Raw genomic sequence first — 22,578 nt, 5'->3', positions numbered from 1 at the left:
GGGTCTCTCCCAGGGCAGTTCTACCCCACTGGGGACACTGGGTCATGTCTGGGGACATCTGTGGTTGTCATACTGGGGGATTCCTGGCCTCATAAGGGGGCGGGTGGGGAGGCTGCTCCACACCCCACAGTGCCCAGGGCGGTCCCCGAGAGGATGACAGGCCAATGTCAGCAGTGCCAGGCAGGGGACCTCATCTTGGCTGCTGCACAAGCACTCTTACACCGAGGCAGGGACTCCCAGACCGGCCTGTGGCAGCAACTTGGGGTGTCCTTGCCTAAGTTCTCATCTTGGCTGGTCTCAGCTCAGCTGCTCAACTGCCAAGGCCTCTCCTGGAGAGATTAAAAAATAGATCATCTGCTTTTTCTTTTTTTTTTTAAAGCCTGAGAGCACATCGCCCAGCAGAGGAAGCTGCCGGGGCAGTGAAAGAAACCGGAAGTGCTTCTTTTTGATGTTCTACCAGCTCATCTGCAGAGGCAGGAGGGTAATCCCCTTCCTCCGGCGTTTCTCTTAGAAGTTTCTCTGCATTCTACTTCTCAGAACGAAACTGGGCTCCTGGGCAGGCACTTACGCCCTCCACCCACACGGGGCTTTGCAGCAAAAATCCAACGGATTTGGAAGGTTCACATCAGAGCAAGGACCCTGGTGCCCCGTGACATCCCAGAGTGGCTGCCACCACCTCCCCGCCCCCGCCTCCTGTGCCCTCAGCCTGTCCTTGGCCCAACACGAGGGGTGTCCCAACTTGTCACATCTGCAAGGAGAGACACCTACAGCTGACTCTTTAAAAAAAATGACAAATAAACATTATATGTGTTTTTTTTCAGTTGAAAGCTATCCTCACTTTCAGTATTTACGACACTGGGGTCAGGGTCACCCTGTGGGGGCCTGTCCTGGGCACAGATGTGTGAGGACGGTATATCTGCTCCCACTCCCTCGGTGCCAGGAGCCCCCTGGTCATAACAAGCACAGATGTCCCCAGACTTGGCCCAGTGACTCCTAGGAGGCAGAGTTGCTCCCACTGCTCTTCTACTGAGAACTTCTGTTCCAGGATTCTTGCGTTAATGTCTTTGAATCCCTTCAGTGGATTCGTTTTAAGTAGAAATTTTTGCAGAAGCTCCCAGGCCAGGGATTGAACCCACGCCACAGCAGCAATAAGGCCGGATCCTTAACTTTCTGTGCCACAGGGGAAACTCAACTTACTTCCGGATCCTTAACTTTCTGTGCCACAGCGGAAACTCAACTTACTTTTAAAAAAATGGATTCATATTGAGATACAACATTGTGTAAGCTTCAGGAGTTCCTGTCTTGTTTTGATACATTTATTTATTGTAACATTTCTACCTACCCCTCACATCCTTCCCTGGCCTGAGAAGGATTTGAGGTGCTTCCATGAGGGCAAAAAAGAAGTCATTGAGGAGACAGCGATGTGGTACTTAGCGTGGGAGGGGAAATGGCAGGAAGAAATTAATAAAGTAATTTAAGAAAAGAAATAAATAAGGAGAGGTGGCAAAGTGGGGGTGACCGTTCTGAGAAAGGACTGTCTTGTACTCATTTTAAGTATGGGTACTTTTCAACTATACGACAACAAAAATAATATCCACTGGTTACAGCTGGTTGGATACTGTCTGCCAAATATCCACCTGTCCCCACTCCACTGAAGCTCAGCACATGGCTTTCTTTGGACAAAGGGTCTTTGTACTTGAAAGATGTTAGGGATCTAGGATGAGATTGTCCTGGGTTCAGGGTGGGCCTTAAATCCAATGACGGGTGTGTTTATAAGAGAAAGTGGGAGAGATCTGATGCTCAGACACACACAGGGAGAGGCCGCAGGAAGATGAGGCAGAGAATGGGGTGACTGGCCACAAGTCCAGGACCCCACACCACCCAGAAGCTGGAAGAGGCAGGAAGGGTCCCCCTATGGAGGGTGTACTTCTGGACTCTGGCCTGCAGCAGGTGAGAGAATGTCTGCTTGAAGCCACCCAGCTTGTGGTCCTTTGTTACAACAGCCTCAGGGGGAAAAAAAAAGTCTTTTGGTATGGGACCTTGAGTGGGAAGGGCTCCCCTCCCGCTGCTGGACCAATGGGCTCTGGGCACTTGGGGGAACACAGAGAGGGTGCCCTGACCCTCACACAACTTCTGAATCTCACAGGGTCAAAAGATCTAAGCTGCTGGTATGGGAGAAAGGCATTGGTTGGTTCCCTGCATCCAGGATTAAATCGACCAGAACTACAGACATTTGGGATTAGGAACCCCTTAGCCCAAGGTTCCCAAACCCTGGAATCCCCTGGGGGGATGCTGCAGTTGACCTGGAGCACTCAGGCAGTGGTCTGGGTGTGGCCCACTGGAGAGGCCCCAGGCGACTGCTCTGGGCAGCCAGGGTGAGGACCACCCCCCCACCCCCCCCACCCCGCCCCGTGAGGCCAGCCCACACCCACAGGAAAGGGAGGCCCAGGAGTTCCACGTGTTTAGTGCTCCCGGATGGTGAGGGTGGAGTAACGCGTCCAAATGTTTAATGATGGTAGGAAACAAATAAAAGATTACATTTCCGCCCTTGGGGAGCTTTCTGGGCAGTTGGAGGAGGTGGGAAGGGAGGGGTTCTTAAGATGCATAATAGACTACTGTATGTCATATAATGCTACATAATGAACACACTTTTTTCTAAAAGGTCAAATATTTCAGTTTGGTGGCCACATAGTCTCTGCAGCAAAGACTCAATTTAGTAGCCCCCAAAGACAACATGTAATGAACATGCTGTGTCCCAATAAAACTTTATTTGCAATCACAAGCAGAGGGCCAGATTCTACCACCTGGCTTCAGTTTGCAGAACCCTGAGCTGAAGAGATGAACAGCCTCTGAGGTTAAGGAACGGCAGTAACTTAATACCGTCTGACCCTGCCATTCCACTCCTAGGTATGCATGTCCCCAAGAGACATGAAAACACATGTCTGCACAGAAAAGTGTTCCCTAACGTCCAAAGGAGTATTATCCATACTAGGCAAAAAGAAGACACGACCCAACTGTTCATCGATGGGTGAATGGATAAACAAAATGTGCTGTATAGATGCATATAATAGAGCATCACTCAGCCTGAAAAGGAGAGAAGCACTGACACCCACTACCATGTGGACAGGCCTGGAGTCCACAATGCTCAGTGAGAAGCAGACACAGAAGGACACACAGGTTGGGATTCCATGGATGGGAAACGTCCAGAACATACACATCCACAGACAAAGAGAGAGGGTTCCTGGTTGTCAGGGGCTGGGGAGAGGGAATGGGGTACAGGGTTATTTTGGGAGTGATGAAAATATTCTGGAATGAGATAGTTGTCACAATTGCACAACTTGGGGAATGTACCGAAAACACTGAATTGTATACTTTATTTACGCATTTACTTTTTATGGCTGCAACTGCATCATGTGGAAGTTTCTGGGCCAGGGATTGCATCTGAGCTGCAGCTGCAGCAATACCAGATCCCTTAACCCACTGTGCCAGGCCAGGGATTGAACCCATGACTCTGCAGTGACCTGAGCTTCTGTAGTCAGATTCTTAACCCATTGCATCACAGTGGGAACTCCCAAATTGCATTCTCCAAATGGGTGAATTTTATGAAATGTGAATTATATCTCAATTATTTTTTTTAAATTTTTTTATTTTTTGCTATTTCTTTGGGCCGCTCCCACAGCATATGGAGGTTCCCAGGCTAGGGGTCGAATCGGAGCTGTAGCTGCCAGTCCACGCCAGAGCCACAGCAACGTGGGATCCAAGCCGCGTCTGCAACCTACACCACAGCTCACGGCAACGCCGGATCGTTAACCCACTGAGCAAGGGCAGGGACCGAACCCGCAACCTCATGGTTCCTAGTCGGATTCATTAACCACTGCGCCATGATGGGAACTCCCTCAATTATTTTTTATTTTTTTGTCTTTTTGCCATTTCTGTGGCTGCTCCCGCGGCATATGGAAGTTCCCAGGCTAGGGGTTGAATCAGAGCTGTAGCCACCAGCCTACACCAGAGCCACAGCAACGCGGGATCTGAGCCGCGTCTTCGACCTACACCACAGCTCATGGCAATGCCAGATCCTTAACCCACTGAGCAAGGCCAGGGATCGAACCCGCAACCTCCTGGTTCCTAGTCGGATTCATTAACCACTGAGCCACGATGGGAACTCCTCAATTTTTTTTTAAAGTCTGAGAGGCTTCCTACAGTAGACAATGTCCGTGCCCAGAGCTTGAGGGTGGGTAAACCCTGGCTGGAGGCCCCATGACAGGCCCTAGCTGGATGGTACCTGGAGTTCAGGCAAAGATGCAGGTGGTCAGAGCAGAGTGGATGGAGGATCCATAGCTGGAGCCAGGCAGGTGTGGTCAAAAATGGGCAGGCCATCCATGTAGAGTTTGGGTCTCTTCCTGGGCCTGAAGGAAATTTCTGTGTCGGTAGTGATGGGTCCAGGGTGGAAGGACAAAAGCAGGGTCTCACTATGACTTTCGAAGTCCCCCTTCATGAAAAAATATTAAATGTACTTAACGACAACATAGGTTTAAAGATAGAGACCATCTGGGCTGGATTACTATATTCATGGATTTCTTCTTTAAATTAAAGCCCTCTTGTGGGCTTCATGGATAAGCAGTCCTGGAGACCAGGTGGGAGGAGAGGCTTTCAATAGCCAGGATGAGAACCATGTGAAGGACATGGATGGAAGCTGTGATGGGTGGAGAGGAATTTAAGTCGTTGACAATGTGGGGGAGGGATCGAGGAGGATCTGAAGTTCAGGGAGGCCCTCTGCCAAACCAAAGAGTAGGCTGTGGGGAGGGAAGAGGTGGGCCTGAGACTGGGGGTATCTCCCCAGAGGACCAGAAGTTGGGCCTCTGTGCCCATCCTCCACCCCCACCCCACCCTGTCGCTAAAGGCCTGACCAGGGGTGATAGAGCAGGGCTGGCGAATCATTGCTGCCTGTAAGGTGGTCGGCAGTCAGTCCTGTCCTAGCAGCTCTCTGGGCCTGAGCAGGGAAACAGCAGGGCATGTGAATGGATGGGCTTGGCCCTGTGTTGATAAAACTTTATTTACAAAACACACAATCACCATGGGCCATGATTTTTGCCCCCTGGTCTGGAAGCTCCATCAATTCCAGTTACATGCTGACAGTGATTTTCCCTAAAACATGAGGTGCCCTTACCATCTGCAGATTCATTTCTCCTTTGGAGTCTCCCGTGTCCTCTTATTTACACGTTGTCTACACCAGCCAAGGGGGTGCATGGGACAGTGACTGGCCACACAGCTGGAGATGCCCACCATCCACCACACTCCGGTCAGAGGGGCAGACGGCCCAGAGCAAAGACCAAGGCTTCTTCCTGAGCGCAGTGTGAATGGAGCCAGCATCTGCCCGGGTGACAGGAGACACCGGGTGCATGGGGGCTGCTGCTCAGATGCAGAGTGAAGGGAAGCAGCTGGGAGGCCTGCATCCATAGAGCCCGCCTGGGAATGGCCCTCACGGCCGGGTGTCGACATGGGGAACAAGTCTATACACGCAGATGCACACCCTTTACACTCACAGTCATGTGCACAAACACACACACAGACTTAGACACCCCTACCCAATATATACACACACTAACACATCTACACACATACGCACACCTCCACATACAAATACGCACATATACAAACACAGCCACACATACAAATGCACACACATACACACATACCTCCACACATACAAATACACAAACACACACATACATACACACCGCCTCCACTGTGGTCCACATACATACACACATATACTCACCTACACATTCGAATACATACACACCTCACATACACACACATAAAAATACACATGCGTTTCCGTTGTGGCTCAGTTGTTAATGAATCCGACTAGGAACCATGAGGTTGCAGGTTCGATCCCTGGCCTTGTTCAGTGGGTTAAGGATCCGGAGTTGCTGTGAGCTGTGATGTGGGTCGAAGACTCAGCACGGATCCTGGGTTGCTGTGGCTGTGGTGTAGGCTGGCGGCTACAGCTCCGATTAGACCCCTAGCCTGGGAATCTCCATATGCCGTGGGTGTGGCCCTAAAAAGACAAAAAAAAAAAAAAAAAATACACATGCACCCACACACACATCCACACACCTACAGATACAAATATGCACACTTCATATACATACACCACACACACACTTTTGCATATAGATGCAAATACACACAGATAGACACACATACCACACACACAAATACATGATGATCACATACAAATACACATATACATACACAAATATACACATATACAGAAAACACGCGTACAAATATACACACACAACACATACAAGCACACAGAGTTACACACCTACACAAAGACATCTATACATACATACAAACACATGCACACAAACGGAAGCTTACACACACACACACAAACACGTAATTACACACACAAACACAGTTCATCAGTGGGAAAAACCACAGTATGAAAAACCTGGTTGAATCCATTAAACACAGAATTAAGTCTGTCTAATTTGGTCTCATAATGGCTACAAAACAGACTGTAACATTTAGAATTCTTGCAAGAAAAGCACGTATGTGATACATAGTTTGTTGAGATAATACTAGACCAAGTCCCCCTTGGCGCTGCTGACACTGGGGCGGGTCATCCTCTGGGGGGCCTGCCCTGGGCGCAGTGAGGTGTGGACCAGTATCCCTGGACTCCACTCACTTGATGTCAGGAGCCCCCCAGGTGTGACACGCACAAATCCACTTTCTATCCGAGTGGACTGGTTTATTGTGGTCATTTCTGCTGGTGGAGCTTTAAACTGGTACAGCTCCTGCCAGGTACCCAGTCTGGCAGTTACATACAGAAGGCTGATTCTCTCTGAGCCAACACAATTCTGCAAAGCCCCAAATATGTGCTCTCGGTCTCTGCCCAAGAGGCTGAATACTACACAGCAGTGAAAAAGAGGGGGCAGATTTCCACATACTGATGTGTAGAGTGCTAGGAGGGGATTATGTCGGGTCAAAGGGAGTGGGTTTCCCTGACTGAATGGACACCATGCAGGTCACAGCTCTGGGTACCCCTCTCCCGTCAGGTTCTGTGCAGATGGAGGAGGCCGGGCTGGCACGTGACCGGAAGATACACACCGTGTCTGTGCCCTGTCCCCTCACATCTGCTGTCTTCTCCGCTCTCTGCAGAGAACCATCTAGACACCTCCCATGGCTGTGTGTCTGCAAGAAGCTGGAAAAACACTGCATGAACGTGACAGACCTTGGGAGGTAGAGGCTGGCTGTGGAAGGAGGCCGAGGTGCCGGGTTCTGCAGCTCCAAGGAGCAGGGACATCCCCAGGTGGAAGCTGCCTCACCTCACCTCCAAAACTGGGTCTGCCAGGAGCCACCACACCTGTGCTGGGTGGAGTCCAAGTAAATCCATCCAGCATCCCCCGCCTCCACTGTGGTCCACCCATCACCTCTGTGGGGTGGGTCTCACTGTACCTGCACCTGGTCATCACATGCTAAGCGCTACAGCCTGGCCCACTGAGGATCTATGCCGGCGTATGCCACACCAGAGCTCGAGTTTTCTCTCCAGGAAAGCCTGCTTTGAGTTTAAATTTAATTTAAAAAATTTAATTCTGTGAGGCTAGAGGATTGAGCAAAGGCTCAGAGCCAGAAGCATGCAGAGAGGGGGTTGTCAGAAGGAAAGCAGCTGTCCTGCATTGGCGTCCCAGAAAGGCAGGTGCAGGGTGAGACTTTTTATTTTCAAATTGTGGCAAAATACACATAACTTAATATTCATCATCTTCACCATTTAAGTGCACAGCTCAGTGGCATTAAACACATTCACACTGTGCAACCATCCCCACCATCTCCAGGACTTTCCCTTCTTTCCCCATGTGTCCCCATGAGACTGACTCCCCCTCCCCTCCTGCAGCCCCCGCCCCACCATCTCCTTCCTGTCTCTGTGGATCTGACTCCTCTAGGGACCCCCTGGGAGTGGAGTCAGACAGTCTCTGCCCTTCTCTGTCTGGCTTCTCTCACTGAGCATCACGTCCTCAAGGTTGATCCACGCTGAGGCAGGTGTCAGAATGCTCTCCCTTTTTAAGGCTGAGTAACAACAGCAAAAAAGCCAGTCACCCAATGGAAAAATGGGCAAAAGACCTGAATAGGCTGTTCTCCAAGGAAGATATACAGATGGCCAACAAACACATGAAAAAACGCTCAACATCCCTGATTATAAGAGAAATGCAAATCAAAACTACCATGAGATACCACCTCACACCAGTCAGAATGGCCATCATTAATAAGTCCACAAATAACAAGTGCTGGAGGGGATGTGGAGAAAAGGGAACCCTCCTCCACTGTTGGTGGGAATGTAAGCTGGTACAGCTGCTATGGAGAACAGTGTGGAGATACCTTAGAAATCTATACATAGAACTACCATATGACCCCGCAATCCCACTCTTGGGCATATATCCAGACAAATGTTTCCTTAAAAAAGACACATGCACCTGCATGTTCATTGCAGCACTATTCACAACAGGCAATACATGGAAACAACCCAAAGGTCCATCAACAGATGATTGGATTAGGAAGATGTGATATATAGATATATATATACACACACACACACACACACACACACACACACACACACACACAATGGACTACTACTCAGCCTTAAAAAAGAATGACATAATGCCATTTGCAGCACCATGGATGGAACTAGAGACTCTCATACTGAGTGAAATAAGTCAGAAAGACAAAGACAAACACCATATGATATCACTTATAACTGGAATCTAATATATAGCACAAATGAACATTTCCACAGAAAAGAAAATCATGGACTTGGAGAATAGACTTGTGGCTGCCTGGGAGGAGAGGGAGGGAGTGGGAGGGGATTGGGAGTGTGGGGTTATTGGATGCAAACTATTGCTCTTCGAATGGATTTACAATGAGATCCTCCTGTGTAGCATTGAGAACTATGTCTAGATACGTATATCGCAACAGAACAAAGGGAGGAAAAAAATGTATACATGGAAGTGTAACTTGGTCCCCATGCTGTACAGCAGAAAAAATAAATTAAATTAAATTAAAAAAAAAAAGGCCGAATAACATTCCAGTGTGTGGATGGACTATGTTTGTTTATCTATCATCCGTCCGTGGACATTTGGGTTGCTTCCGTCTTTTGGCTGTTATGAATCATGCTGCTGTGATTTACATGCTGTGATTACAGGTTTGCCAGTTATCTCTTCCAGCCCCTGATTTCAATCCTTTTGGATCATTCCCTGATCCAGAAGTTGAATTGCTAGATAAAGTGGTAATTCTATGTTTAGTTCTTTGAGGAATCGCCAGACTCTTCTCCATAGTGACTGCCCCATTCCCATCAATAGTGCATGAGGGTTTCAATTTCTCCATGTCAATACCTGTCCTAAGTCCTATTTTTGTCTGAACCTCAGTACCCTCATCTGTTGAATGGGCTCATGGCTCCTCCCACAGGCCTGCTGGGAGGCCCCACGAAAGACAGTGTTTGGATGTCAGACCTTGTTTTGCTTTTAGGGGACCTTTTCCCCTGAGCTGTCAGGGAACCAGGGAAGATATGCTGGTTGGCTTCTATCTTGTGTGTGTGTTTGTGTGTGTGTGTGCACGTGTGTGTGCACACCACCCCTGGGGATTCATCTGGAAAGCTGCTGAGAGATGAACAGCCCAAGAGAAGACGCTGCCCTCACATACACACAGACACGGATACATGTCGCGTGTATGCATGTCCCCAGAGCAGGGGTCACAGGGATGATGGCCTCCGAGACTGAGTTTCCCAACCCACGGCAGGACTGCCTCAGATGACGTGCAGACACGCAGCCCGGGCGGGCCTGGGAAGCCGGCAATAAAAACAAACACGCCGGGGTCAGTTCCGGCAGAGAGCTCCGTTCGGGTGTGCACGTGGGGTGCTGGGAATCTGCACGGGGTGGGGTCTGCCCCTTCCTGCAGGGCTGCTGCGGCTCCGGGACGTGTGCAGAGCCAGTGGAGGACAGGGTCACCAGCGGGGGAGGGGGCGGGGCGGGGGGGGGGGAAGGCTATAAGTGGTGGCTGGCAAGCCTCAGACTTCTGGCAAAGGGGGAGACTTGGCACCCCTTTTCTTCTGAGTTCACTGACTCTGCACCAGTCACCAGCTGTCCCGCACATGTGCAAAGCTCTGGCGGTCTGTCTCCTCCACAGGCTTGCAGGCTGGGTACTAGGTCAGTGGATTTGCTATACTGAGTAACAAATCATCACTATCTAGTACCACAGGGTTTGGGAGTCAGGGCAGAGCTAAGTCCTGGGCCCCAAAAGGCTAATCCAGGTGAGGCCTGGGGCTGTCTTCTTATCAGAACCTTGACTGGGGAAGGGCCTGCCTCCTAACTTCCCCAGGTTGTTGCTACAACTGGCCTCCCCTGGCTGCAGGGCTGGGGTCCCCACTCTGGGCTCTCAGTCCTGGCCTCGGGGCCCCTCCATGCACCCTCTCAGAATGTGGCCCCTGACGTCTTCAAGGCCAGCAAGGGAGGGTGTCGTGGAGAGCCTGCCAAATCCCAGTTTTACAGGGCATCACCCACTCCCAGGTGTGACATCTGTCACCTCTGCCACCTTCTCCTGGCTAGAAGCAAATCACAGGCTTTACCCACACTCAGGGAGAGGGCATTATGCAAAATGTGATACTGGAAGGGTCAGCATGTGCCTGAGACCATCTCCCTGGGCTGAGAAAAGGCAGAGCGAAGGTTCATGGTTCCCTGAGGTGGCCGTGCCGGGCTACGAGGGGTGGGGATGCCCTCCAGGTAGGCCCTAAAGTGGGGAAGGGCCTTCCAGCAGTGGATCTGGCCATTACACGTATTACTCACAAGTATAACTTATATGTAACACACGTATACACACAAACACATATATATGCCTACATATATACATTTGAACAAATTTAAAAAGAAAACAGGGCTTTCCCACAGAAAGCATATGGTATTCATAAGCAGCACCACATCACAGACAGATTTTTTTTTTTTTTTGGCTGCATCCATGGCACACGAAAGTTCCCAGGCCAGGGATTGAACCTGTACCACACCAGTGACAACATCAGATTCTTAACCCACTGAACCACCAGTGAACTCCAGAGAGTGGAGACTTTTAGAAGTGAGGCTCTGAGGCTCTGAGATGTGCTTAGATTCGGCTGGAGGCAAGAGTTCAGCCTGACCCCCTTCCCAGCCTGGGGCACTTGCAGAAGCGGGTCCTGGAACCTGAGCACAGAGGGCAGCCCTGTGAGGACTCGCCTCCTATACAATAAAAAAAGCTATTTGTGTTTTTCTATTTGACTCTCTTTCTGTATGGTAGGCTTGATTCTTGGTGGAAGGAGGCAGAATATGAACAACAAAACAAACTGCACTCAGGGTGAGGGCAGGTGGGCTGTTGTCCTTTGCTTGGTCAAGGGCAGCCTCAGCTCCCACGGTTCCAGGATCCAGGGAACCTGGGCAGAGAAGCACCTGTCCGCCACACCTATGAACCCCTCGGCCCTGATCAGGGCCCAGGTCTTTCTCTGTAGGGGGCATTGGGGGCATGGAGCAACATCTCTGCCCCACTCCCACTAGGAATCATCTGGCCCCAGTGTCCACAGAGTCAGGCATTAAAGGAATTCCAAGTCACATGCTGGGAAGGGGTGCAGCAGGGCTGGGAACCCCTGACTCCTGCATCCCAGGTCGGGGTGTGGACCCAGACTGACCCCCCTGCATGGAAAACCACTGGCTCTGGCGGGGTGCCAGTGCCGTCTGTCTGCAAGGGGCCAGGAAATGGCTGGGAGGGACGGTTAAACAGACAAACATCCCGAGAATGCAAACCGCTCCTCCCTGCCCTGGAGGGACCCTCGCTCCTGGGGTCCTATCCCTGGACAGGTCCAGACACAGAGGCCCGGAAGGTGGCCATCCAGATGCATCTGACATGTGTCATGTTAACAAGAGCCAAAGAGGCCACACCCAGCAGCTCCACCACTGTCTCGGGTCACCCGTCTACAAAGGGGCAGCTGGTGACCCACCTGGAACCCCGCAGGGACCTGAACCCCTACCCTGGCCACGGGGGCTGGTTCTGGGAGCCAGGTGCCCGCCCAGGATAAGGGAAAGCAGGAAAGTCACAGGATGGATGCGGGGCAGGAGGTGGACAGCAGGACTGGGCCAGAGTGTAAGAGTGCTTCCGCTGGAAGCCTTGGGAGCGTACGCCTGCAAGTCTGGAAGTGTCTAGGGTGACGAGGGGAGACAGGCAGCTCTGCCTGTTCCTGGTCACCTCCTTGGTGACGTGTCCACAGTTCTGGTGATAAGGACATAGGAGTCTTTGGGGACCATCATTCTGCTGGCCACACACAGTTTTAAAATAATTTTTTTTTTTTTTTAAGGGCCGCACCCACGGCACATGGAGGTTCTGGCGCTAGGGGTCGAATTGGAGCTGCAGCTGCCAGCCTACACCACAGCCACAGCAACTCCAGATCTGAGCTGCATCTGTGACCTACACCACAGCTCACAGCAAAGCTGGATCCTTAATCCACTAAGCAAAGCCAGGGATCAAACCTGCATCCTCATGGATGCTAGTCAGACTCATTTCTGCTGAGCCACAACGGGAATTCCTAAAAGAATTTTTAAAAAATGATTGCCCATATTTAAAATCAAGCTGTTACAATAGCTGGTATGAATCACAGGGAGTCTGGGTGGTGGTACCTCAGACCTTCAGGGGGCCTGGGATCCCAGGATGTGTGAACACTGTCCTGCAGGCCCAAAGAGCTCTGGAGGCCATCCTGGCCTGTCCCAGCTCATGAGCTGTAACACTCCCCGCTGCATATATGCTTTCATGAGTGAGGGTGGGGTGAGGGGTTGAATTGCTCCCCGCCCCAGTTCCTGTGTTCCTAACATGAGGGTATTAGGAGGCAGGGCCTCTGGGAAGTGCCTAGGTCATGAGGGTGGGGCCCTCATGAATGGATCAGCGCCCTTACAAAGGAACTCTTACCAGAGAGTGAATGCCCTGGCCCTTCTGCTGGGGTGAGAAGATGGCTGATATGAACCAGGAATTGGCCCTCATCAGACATCGGATCTGCTGGTGCCTTGATCTTGGTCTAGAGCCCCCAGACTGTGAGGAATAAATGCTGTTGTGTATTAGCCTCTGGTCTCTGGCACTGAGAAACAGCAGCCTGAATGGAAACAGTCACGGCAGGTGTAACTGTTAAGGGGAAGTCACACTGGAAGAGGGTGGGCCTAGTCCAGTATGAATGGTGTCCTGCAAGAGAGGACATTTGGCATGGCCACACACAAGGAGAGGCCACACAACAATGCAGACAGAGACGAGATGATGCTTCTACAAGCCAAGGGACATAACAGGCTGCCAGCCACCCCAGAAGCCGGGAGAGCATGGGACAGAGCCTCCCTCAGAAGGAGCCGCACTGCTGACACCCTGACCTTGGATGTCCAGCCTCCAGGGCTTTGGGGGACAGATCCCTGCTGTTTAAGCCCCCAGGCTTCTGGCTGTGCTAGGTGGCCCTGGGCAGCTCAGCAAGTGGCATCCTCTGGGCTGACAAGGACCATGCAGCAGGAGAGAGAACACAGTTCCAATTCTATAAACAAGGAATCTAAAACGGAGAGAAGTTTCCAACTTTCTCATCACTGCAGTGCCCAGCTTAGGTCACGCTCCTTCTCTTGGATTCCCTCACCCTACCCCAAGCCCACCCACCCGCCTGCCAATGGCCTTTGCTCTGCCTTTTCTTCCAACTCAGCTTGGCTCCCTCCTCCTCCAGGAAGCCTTCCTGGCTTGCTCTTCCCTGGGCACTGTCTTAGAGCCATATCCTCTTTAGCCACTGCAGTCTACATGGGGACTTTAAGTCATCTTTGCATCCCCAATGTCCGGCCCTGAGCAAAGGCTCAATCCATGGGTGACAAACTTTGAAGGGAGCAGTGGGAGGGACGTGTGTGGGGAGACGAGGGCCCAAACACCACAGCTGAATGTATCCCCCCATCCTCCGCCCGAGACCTCCACCCCTGTCTGCACAGGAGAGCCCTGGCTGGTCCGGACACCTCTGCCCATCTGCCCAGTTCTTGAGGGCCTTTCTTCTCCCCTCTTTAGCTCCAGGTCAGGCTATGAGGCAGATTCAATGTGAATCTCACAGGACAGTCTCTGCAGTCCCTGGGTCAGAAGGTTCTTTGAGCAACCCCAGCCTGATAGTCATCTGCGCTTTGGCCTCCTTCCCGCTTCCAAGAGAGTTTTCTTTAAGGACAGAAAGTTCCTGATAATGAGACTAGAGAAACAACAAAAAAAGGACAGTCAAGGTGACAAAATGGTGGGGTGGTGGTGGTGGATGCCAGGTGTCAATTCCCTCACTTGCAAATCGCCCAGGAGGGCTGGGGGTGGGGTGGGGTGGGGGGGAGGAGCAGTTCCCAAACCGTGGGAGGGTGAGAACTGGCCCTCTGCTCATCCTTGGTGTCCAGAACACAGCAGCAGCACTGTCACACCTGCAGCCAAATCCCCAGGGAGTGGCTTGGCACCCTGCCCAGTAGTGACAAGGTTTCCTGCTCCCTGCTCTATATTCTTGGGACATCAGCTCTTCTCCTTCAGGAGGGAGACCATAAGACATGCCCTACCCCCCTACCCCCCCAGGTGCCTGGCGAGGTTCCTCCCAGTCACTCCTCCTCATTCAACATATGTGTGTTCGGAAGCTCTACTCATGGCCAGCACAACTTTGAGGGGGAAAATAGTACAGTTTTCCCACGAGAATGTGTGGCTGTTTGTTCAACATGTGCTAGGTGAACAGCAAATGTTTAGGGGGGATGGGGGGGGTGGGAAGGTGTGCATGGTAGCAGTTTGTGCAGGGCCTGGCCTGTGGCCTACGGCCTGCTGGGTGCCTGATGTTTGTTCCCATAATTCTCTTTTTTTTTTTTTTTTGTCTTTTGTCTTTTTGTTGTTGTCGTTGTTGCTATTTCTTGGGCCGCTCCCGCAGCATATGGAGGTTCCCAGGCTAGGGGTTGAATCGGAGCTGCAGCCACCGGCCTACACCAGAGCCACAACAACGCGGGATCAGAGCCCCGTCTGCAACCTACACCACAGCTCACAGCAACGCCGGATCGTCAACCCACTGAGCAAGGGCAGGGACCGAACCCGCAACCTCATGGTTCCTAGTCGGACTCGTTAACCACTGCGCCATGACGGGAACTCCCCCCCATAATTCTCTTTAATGCAGGATGCTGATGTTGTCCTATGAGACCTGCTCATCATCTCTGGCTTGGATTAGGACTTTGGTCAATGACTTCCTGATTCATCACAACAAAACAAAAAGGCAAAATGGGAAATACTTTGTCACAGGTGCAAGGAACAAAACGTTGAGGTCCTTGTTATATAAAGATCTCCAGGAAATCACTAAGAGATGAACAAACCAACTTAATGAATGTGGGATCCTAGATAGGATGGACAATGGAGAAAGTTCATTAGTGGAAAAACCAGTGACATTTGAATCAGTTCTATGCTTTAGTCAATAGTACTGCAGCAAGATTGGTTTCATAGCTTTGATAAATGTTCTGTGGTTATGGAAGAGATTTTGACCAGGGGCAAGCTGGGTTAAGTGTTTCTCTTCACTGTTTCTGTACCTCTTTCATAAGCTGCAAATTATCTCAAAACCTTCAAAATGAACTGTTAACAATGGACATAAAAATCAACCAAAAAATTACCACTACAATGACCATTATGAAAAATTTAAAACTCTCTAGTCCTCTAAAAATTATAGGGAAGGACATCTCTGGTGGCTCACTGGGTTAAGGATCCAGCATTGTCACTGCTGTGGCATGGGTTCTATCCCTGGTCTGGGAACTTCCACATGCCATGGGTACGGACAAAAAAAAATTATAGATAGTTCACTAAGACATTACTTTTGGACTTTAATCCAAGGAGACCAACAAACCCTGGTACCTGGATGCACAGAGGGGTCTGGGCCGGGGCCGGGGGGCGGGGAATGGCTATGATAGACAACACGGGGGCTGGTGACAGAATTTGGATACAGATCATGGCTTAGATGAGACTGTGTCAGTGTGAAATTTCCAGATTTTGCTAACAGTCCTGCGATTCCATAAAAGAATGTTCTTGTTCTTATTAAAAACCCACTGAGGTATTTTAGGGTTAAGGGGCATGACGTCTCCAACTTAACCGTAAATGGTTCCAAAGTCATGTGTGGACTTTCACACAGGAACAACTACATAGATATACAACTGTATGTGTATAAATGACCACGCAACTATGCATACTGCTATACGTACCCTGTAACTCTGTATTCGCTCTCTATGTGCACATGTACACTTAGGCAACACATGTACACATGTCTACAAACACATATATACACAGAAAGAGTTATACGTAAAATAACAAAGCAAATGGAGCAGATGTACACAATTGGCAAACCTGATATCAAAGGTATAAGGAGTACCTTGACTTATTCTTGCAAATTTTGGGTAAGTTTAAAATTATGCTGAAGAAGTTCCTGTTGCAGAGCCATGGAAATGACTTCGACTAACAACCATGAGGTTGTGGGTTTGAACCCTGGACTCGCTCAGTGGGTTAAGGATTCGGCGTTGCTGTGGCTGTGGTGTAGGCTGGCAGCTGTAACTCTGATTCAACCCCTAACCTGGGAACTTCCATATGCCACAGGTGCAGCCCTAAAAATGAAGTAAAATAAAATAAAATTACACTGAAAACAGTTAGAAAAGACATCCTGGAGCATACTTTAACAGCAATGACCTTCAGACTGGGACAGTGGGTGAACTTCTATTTATTTTATTTTAATTTATTTTTAAAAATTATAGTTGATTTACAATGTTGTACCAATTTCTGCTGTAGAGCAAAATGATTCTTTCTCTATATACAAATATACACAGACACACACACATTCTTTTTTATATTCTTTTCCATCATGGTCTATCCCAGGAGATTGGATACGATTCCCTGTGTTATATAGCAGGAACTCATTGCTTATCCATTCCAAATGTAACAGTTTGCATCTACTAACCCCAAACACCCAGTTCATCCCTAAACTTCTACTTTTTTTTGGAGGGGGGGTTCACACATGTGGCACAAGGAGGTTCCCAAGTTAGGGGTCTAATTGAAGCTGTAGCTGCCAGCAGCCTACACCACAGCCACAGCCACATGGGAACCGAGCCAAGTCTGCGACCTACACTACAGCTCATGGATACGCTGGATCCTTGACCCACTGAGCAAGGCCAGGGACTGAACCCGAGTCTTCGAAAATACTAGTCGAATTTGTTAACCGCTGAGCCATGATGGGAACTTCAAATTCACCCTTTGAAGTGTACAAATGAATGACTTTCAGTGTCTTTTCTTTAAACCTGTGTGTTTTCTGAAAAAAAAAAAAATTTTTAAACAAATGAGCAAGCATTATTTTCATAAATAGGGGGAGGGAAACTACTTAAAAATACCTCACTTTTTTCCTCTTTACAAACTGTGGACCAGCTGGGAAGACAGAGCTGTGGAGCTGGAAGACAGGCGGGTGAGAAGCACCCAGGCCTTGGAGATGGCCAGTCTGGGGCCAACCCCAGTCTGGACATCGCCTGGGTTTTTGCTGAGCCTCGGTTCCCTCGGAGGAGAAAACGGAGATTGGATTCACACATGCTCCCCCGCCCTTGTGGAAACTCAGAATAAACACTACATCTGGATCCAAACAAACACAACCCCAAGTCGTCACTGCGGCAGAGAAGGCGGACACGGCCTGGCCAGGGACTTCGGTCATCGAAGCAGTTAAGTCACACAGCCAGTGTGACCCAGATGTGCTGGGTGAGAGGACCCTTCACCTCAGGGGTCTCTCTGCCCGAACCCATTGCCCCAGCCTGGCCATGAAGGACACCAGAGAGATCCTAAGGGAGGGACTTTTTACACAATCCCTGGCTAGTCCTCAAAACAATTCAGATCATCAGAAACACTCTGAGAAAGCCACAGCCCCAGGAGCCTGAGACGTGATAACTAGACGTCATTGTGTGGGTCCTGGGACAAAAAGAGGATGCTAATGGAAGGCCTGGTGACCACGGAATAAACTAAACGGTTGGGCCCCACTAAGGCTGTAAGTTGTCAACTAGGGGGAGGGCGGGTGATAGGGAGACGGGCACTCTCTGTACCGTTGGCAGCTTGTCTGTAAATCTAAAAACAACCACAAAAGGGAAGGTTTACTTAAAAGGTAATCAGAGCTGGCCAAGCAGTTCTGACAGCTGTGTTTGGTGACATCGTCCTGGGAGGCCATGTCACAGTTCAGGCTACATACTGTTGGCAATGGTGAGGCTGGGTTTTGGCTGAGGGTCCTGCCCCTCTGCAGGTCATAGGTCACCTTTGGGTAAATAAATGGTTTTTTTTTTTTTTTTTGGTTTTTAGGGCCACACCCACAGCTAGTTCCCAGGCTAGAGGTCTAATCAGAGCTATAGCTGCTAGCCACAGCAACGCCAGATCCGAGCCACATCTGCGACCTTCACCACAGCTCACAGCAACGCCGGATCCTTAACTCACTGACGAAGCCATGGATCAAACCCACAACCTCATGGTTCCTAGTTGGATTCGTTTCCACTGAGCCACAATGGGAACTCCGTAAATAAATGTTCTGTTCCCTGACAATGCTCCCCCAGTGATGTCAGCATCTGTGGGTACTGACTTGTGTCCCCACAAATGACATGTTCAAGTCCCAACTCCCCAGGCCTGTGAGAGCAATTTTATTTGGAAATAGGGTCACTGGATATGATCAATTTAATGCGAGGTTGTGCTGGGGTAAGACATCCTGCGAAGCTGAGGGAAATAAGGACACGGAAACACACAGGGAGGCCACAAGCCAAGGGATGTGACGTAAGGATGCCAGGGACCCTGGGAACTGAGACAGCAGGAAGGACCCTGCCCTGGAGCCTTTGGTGGGAGCGCGACCCTGCCACACCTTGATTTCTGACTTTCAGCCTCCTAAACTGAGAGAACAGATCTCTGGTGTGAGCTGCTTGTGTGCGGTCCAGGCACTCATGCAGCATGTGACAGGTGACAGGCCGGTGATGCCGAGCTGGGCCGCCATAGTTCTCTGTCGGTGTGGGAAAGGTGTTTTCTGAGCCCTTCCTTCCATTTATACGTATATATATATATATATATATATATATATATATATATATATATATATATATATGTTTTTGGTAGGGCCGCACCCGCGGCATATGGAGATTCCCAGGCTAGGAGTGTAATGGGAGCTGTGGCCTCCGCCTTACACCACAGGCAAAGCAATGTGGGATCTGAGCTGAGTCTGCGACCTACACCACAGCTCATGGCAATGCCGGATCCTTAACCCACTGAACGAGGCCAGGGATCGAACCCGAAACCTCATGGTTACTAGTCGCCAACCACTGAGCCTCGATGGGAACTCCAGCCTTTCCTTCCTTTTTTTTTTTTTTTTTTTTTTTTTTTTTTTTTTTTTGTCTTTTTGACATTTCTTGGGCTTCTCCCGCAGCATATGGAGGTTCCCAGGCTAGGGGTCTAATCAGAGCTGAGCTGCCAGCCTACGCCAGAGCCACAGCAACGTGGGATCCGAGCCACGTCTGCGACCCACACCACAGCTCACGGCAACGCCGGATCGTTAACCCACTGAGCAAGGGCAGGGACCGAACCCTCAACCTCATGGTTCCTAGTCGGATTCGTTAACCACTGCGCCACGACGGGAATTCCTTTCCTTCCTTTTGCATTTGTTATAGAACAGCCTCTTCCGCCCTCTCCTTTATGGGGGCATGAGAAATCCAGAAGGTAGGACGTCCTACAAGACTCTTGGGCTTTAGAAAAGAGGTCGCTTCCGTGTGAAAGAAACAGACACCAAAGGTGGAGGCTGTTCCTCCACGGACGGAGGCCACGCTGGTCACTAGATACAGTGGGGTTGGGACAGGGCTCTGGTGCTCAGGAAACAGCCACCAAGCCCCAAAGACACACTCGAGGGGTGACATGGAAATTTCTGATTTGGGGCTGGATACCAGGTGACATAAGGATGGGGGTTTTGTGCTGAGGTACATGCTGGAATATCTGGGGTCATGGGCATGATCGTTGCCTGCAAATCACTGCCAGGTGGTTCAATGAAAAGTGTGTGCAGATTGATAAATAGATAGATGACAGGGAGATATATCAACAGATGACAGATAGATAGATTTTATGTATGTGTCAAAGAGATGGTAGAGAGACAGGTAGGTGACATCAATCAATAGTTAGAGGATATATAGCTAGACGACAAGTAGACAAAGATAAATAGATGAGGTACAGGAGAGAGAAGACAGATAAACAGGACCGACGGGTGACAGATAAAACAGCTACAGACTCCTCCCACAACTTAGTGCTCGTACACACATAAACTTCACACAAATGCCAAGTCTCCTCTATGGGATCCTAGAACTTTCCCAAATCTAAGTTTTCTGAGACACTCGACGAGAGCTTCCTTCCTGCCTCCCCCCACCACTGGTCTCTGTCCATAGACCAGGCACTTCGTCCTGCCTGCCCCTGCTAGGTGCTGCCCCGTGGCATCTGCAGAGTTGCTCCCCACCACCAGCCTGGCTGCTCTGTGCCCTCACCACACTCAGCCATCCTTCTGAGACCTAAGCCTGGCCCCATACATCTCTGGTGTATTCCTGCCCTCCCGACCCTGCACTCTGGGGCACTGTGGACATTCAGGGCGGGTTACCCTGTGGGGGGCCGTCCCGGGTGCTGCAGGGGATGGAGCAGTCTCCCTGGCCTCCACCCACTCAATGCCAGGGGCCCCTCAGTTGTGAGGACCACGGATATCCCCAGGCACCTTAGGGTCATGGGTTGGGGGCTTCACTGTGGCCGACTTGCAGACCCAGGAGGCGATGAGGGAGAGGCTGCAGTCAGACCCTTCCTGAGCTTCTGCATCTGGAGATGCTGCTTGGACCAACTGTTTCCTAATGGGATCCGGGGTCTCTCCTACCCCCTAGACCTCCTCTGTGCCCCCATCCTCTACTTAGGGAGGGCTCCGATGACCAGGGCCCTGGAAGGTGGACAGACAAGATGCTCCTTGGGTGGTGATTTCTATGATGAGAATCTCAGCTGCAACGGAGCTGGGCTGAGGTCTGGCAGCATCCCCAGGCCCCAGGGAGCCAGTGGATCCAGCACCTGGGCCTGGGAGCACCCGGGGGCTGGGGCTGTTATGACAACGTGGAATAGGATGCACAGGGCAGGCCCCACTACCCCGACTGGTCAGGGGCTGAAAGGAGGCTTTGCCCAGGAGGGAGGGGAGCACAGCTGGGCTGCTGAGTCATCTCGGGGCTCCTGCATTTCACAAAAGGTTATTAACTCCAGGCAGCATCATGCCAACCACTGTAGCATGAAAGGAACAAGATGCTGGCTCAGGCTCCAGGGGTCCCCAGGAGCATCTGACCATCACTCGTGAAACAGAATTCAGAGATACCAGGAAAGCCCATGACTAATTTCCTCAGAGGGTCTTCATCTCAGCCAGGGTGCCCCCGCCCCCACACTGCTAACATCACAGGTCATTCTCTGTGGGGGGATGTCCTGGGGTCTGTGGGGGTGCAGCACCCCTGGCCCCCACACCCTAGATGCCAAAAGCCCCCCAGTCGTGACAACCACAGATGTCCTAGACATAGCCCAGCGTACCCTGGGAGGTGCAGTCGCCTGGGGGGAGACCCTTGCTAGGGGACGGCCAGTCCCCACACCCCGCTACTGCACACATCAGGAATAGGGCCATAGTCAGGACTAAACACATCAGGGTGAGAGTGAGGGAGGAAAGAGGCCTGATGTTGGGCTCTGGGCTCAGAAGGAAACAGGGTCATGAAGACATGATGAGTCAGAGAGAGCATTTGGCTTACAGGCCCCGGCTGGCTCATCTCTGAGGAGCTGGTGACGGCACTTTCCTTCCCAGAAAACTGAGAGGTATGGATCCACCCTCAGATAAGGACGGGGGCCCTTGCTGCAGGATTACGTGGAAGGGAAGCTTGGTTAAATCTGCGAGCTTCCGTCTTGGTGGCCCCTCTCCCTGTTCTCAGCGTGGAGCCACGTGGCAGCACCTTGCTCGGCAGACACTTACGAGCGGCCCTCACTCCCTTCTGCAGCTTCGCTGGGTTTCCTGAGTGTACGTGTAGGAAGGAAGGACTGTCTAGGTCATGGCCCCCACCTTTGCTTCCTGGCTCGGGGCTGGCGGCAGGATCCCCCACCTGGCAGAGAAGGGGCCAGGGAGCAGCACTGGGGACCACGAGGCCGGGCAGGGGTGCTGGGCAGCGGGGGCCAGCAGGATCCGGAGGGTGGTGTCCTTGAGCAAAGGAAACTCATGGTGGGAGAAGGTGTCTGCAAACGTGTGAAGGGGCAAGTGACAAGGAAAGTGGAGGTACTGGCTTGGAATTAGGATCTCGGTGTGACCGCACAGCTTCTCTAGTAGGTAAGTAAATAGACAGACGGAAAAGTGCTAGAAAAAAAATGTACATACATAGATTCTTAGATACATGACACATGGATAGATAGGTAGGTAAACAGCAGATACATCTAGCCACCTAGAAGCCATGACACCTCAAAGGCCCACGAGAAGCCAGGGCTGTC

General features: G+C 50.8%; 1 protein-coding gene across 8 annotated transcripts in view; it reads right to left on the bottom strand.

The window, feature by feature from the left end:
* Positions 1-22,578, bottom strand: part of GNG7 (G protein subunit gamma 7) — a 153,938-nt gene that overhangs the window by 39,403 nt on the left and 91,957 nt on the right. The window contains exon 3 of one of the 8 annotated variants that reach the window (XM_021084181.2): positions 4,283-4,489. The exons of the other annotated variants lie outside the window; for them this stretch is intronic. The gene's annotated coding sequence lies outside the window, so the exon portion shown is untranslated. The remainder of the gene's footprint in view (positions 1-4,282; positions 4,490-22,578) is intronic. 8 annotated transcript variants of the gene reach the window in all.

Source organism: Sus scrofa, chromosome 2, assembly GCF_054392235.1.
Source record: "Sus scrofa isolate SSC_HxYL_T2T_F1_AM1 chromosome 2, Sscrofa_HxYL_maternal_Yorkshire_Landrace_v2.0, whole genome shotgun sequence".
Taxonomy (NCBI): domain Eukaryota; kingdom Metazoa; phylum Chordata; class Mammalia; order Artiodactyla; family Suidae; genus Sus; species Sus scrofa.
The sequence above is the reverse complement of the archived record's forward strand: the minus strand, read 5'-3'. Positions and strand labels throughout refer to the sequence as shown.